The following is a 2,500-nucleotide window of genomic DNA, read 5'->3' on the forward strand; positions in this document are numbered from 1 at the left end:
GTTAGGACAACTAAAGGCCCTAAGCGCGGTGCATCTGCACACACACACACACACACACACACACACACACACACACACACACACACGTGCATCTGCGAGCGAGCGAGTGAGCGAGGCGAGGTCCGTGGCCTACCCTGAGCGTGATTTAAAACAGTGGGGCTGCCGCCGCTCACACACACACACACACACTCACACACACATACACACAACGCCACCGGAAACGATTACGCTGCCTGCTGCTGCTGAAGGCTAGCGCTCAGGAGCTGATTGTGAGAGGCTGTAAATAAACACACCTCATGCAAAAAATAGGAAAATAAATTTAGGAAAATATATTTAAGAGCAAAAAAAGCAAGGACATAAGAAAATTGAGGTGTTTCACCTCTGTGGTAAATTTAAACGCAACTTAATATCATGACGTTATTACAGAAACAAGCCCATGCATTTTAGAATATGGTTCCTGCTTTTGAAAATATTCAAATCTTTCCTTTAAATAGCAGTTAACAGTTTTAACCGCAATGTTTGGCTGAAAACAAGAATATATATATGTAGAAGAGATATGCTGTATACAGTGGGGCCAATTGTACACACACCACCATTTAAACGTATTTTACATTTGAAATTCACTTTCTGTTGTTCGCCTGAGCATGCGACCTGCCACGTCTCATTCTGTGTGTGTGTGTGTGAGACGTGGACCCCCAACGCAGCCCTCTCCCCCCGGTCCCAGCGCGCCGCGCCGGCCGCGGCGGATCTCATCCCGGCGGAAGTCGTGCCGAGCGGCAGCTGAACGCGGGGAGAAATGTGATTATTGAGTCCCCGAGGTGTGATCTATCACACATTACACTCAGCGCTGTCAGAACGCATACCTGGCTCTCCGGGAGGCAGAGGGAATGCTGGGAGACAGGCCTCAGCTGTTTTGATCGGATCCATCTGCTTGGGCCGAGAGCCGGGGTCCGGACACACACACACACACACACACACACACACACACAGAACCGTGTGCTAGCGCAGCTCCAGACACACACACATACACACACACACACACCACACCACACCACACCATACCACAGACACACACACACACACCACACACACCACATAACCAGTGCAAGTTTGACAAAGTCATCAGCTGTAAGCAGAGGATGTAAAGCTGCAAACTTGTGAGCCTGATCAGGGTGTTGACGGCTCACTCTGGGACCTTGAGTCCTCGCTGGGTTTGGAGGTAAGGCTACAAACAAACAGGTTTAAAAACAACTGTGTTGGGTAATTCTGGGGTATTAGAACAACTAGGTTGGGTAATTCTGGGGTATTAGCGTGCACCACGCTAGTCTACTGAAAAGGTTTATGTTGAGATGACAGGGGTGTCTGCTTTGCATTAGAATAGTCTTCCTCTTCTTTTTCTCTCTCTTCTTCTCTTTCATCTCTGTCTGCCTCTCTCTCTCTCTCTCTCTCTCTCTCTCTCTCTCTCACTCTCTCTCTCTCTCACACAAACACACACACTCTGTCTCTCTCTCTCTCACTCACACACACACACACACAGGCTCTTACTCTCTATCTCTCTCGCTCGCTCTATGTTTTCCTCTTTCTCTGTCTCTTCTCTTCTCTCATCTCTCTCTCTCTCTCTCTCTTTCTCTATGTTTTCCTCTGTCTCTTTTCTTTCTCTCTCTCTCTCTCTCTCTCTCGCTCATAATGCTCCTTGGGTGTGTGTGTGTGTGTACTCTCTCTGCTCCCCTCTGCAGCGCGTGACTGTATGAGACGCTCAAGGTTAAATCTGAATATTTTGCACCATTTAAGTGTTAAAAGCTTTTGGGGGCCAGGAGTGTTTTTGCAAGCGCAATCATGATACTGGGTGATGAAAATGGCTGTGATGATGTTTAAAAAAAAAAAAAAAAAAAAAAAAACGGTAATAATCAAATCTGTTTTTCAAGGACACAGTGACCATTTGCCAGTGGAAATTATCCCGATAGTTAAACACACACACACACACACACACACACACACACACACACACACATAGTTAAACAAAGCTGCCGGTGGAAGATGAGACCGTGCATTTGCTACAGCAAAGCATTTAATCATCTTTCAGATGCTCTCGCATTGTTCTGCCAAAAACTGTCGCGCAAATGATGAGAGCACCAGTGGCACACACACACACACACACACACACACACAAATGATGAGAGCACCAATGGCAGCTGGAGCTTCATTCCAAAATATTAACGTCTGGAATTATTTTTGATAAAGATGGAGGGCAGACATAAGGGATTAAGACATTTCTCCCTCTCTCTCTCTTAATGCATTTATGATGATGGGTTCTCTATTAAGTTAGCTTCATCGTAGCTAATATCCTTGAGCAGTTAGCACGCGCCTCTAACTCAGTGGCGGGACGGCCCACCTGCCGGGGGCAACGCAGGACTCCGTGAAGCCAAGGTTTTTAAATGGCAAACTCCTCTAATGCTAACACACACACACACACACACACACACACACTCACAATGTTTTA

The sequence above is a fragment of the Sprattus sprattus genome, assembly GCF_963457725.1.
Source record: "Sprattus sprattus genome assembly, chromosome: 13".
Lineage (NCBI taxonomy): Eukaryota > Metazoa > Chordata > Actinopteri > Clupeiformes > Clupeidae > Sprattus > Sprattus sprattus.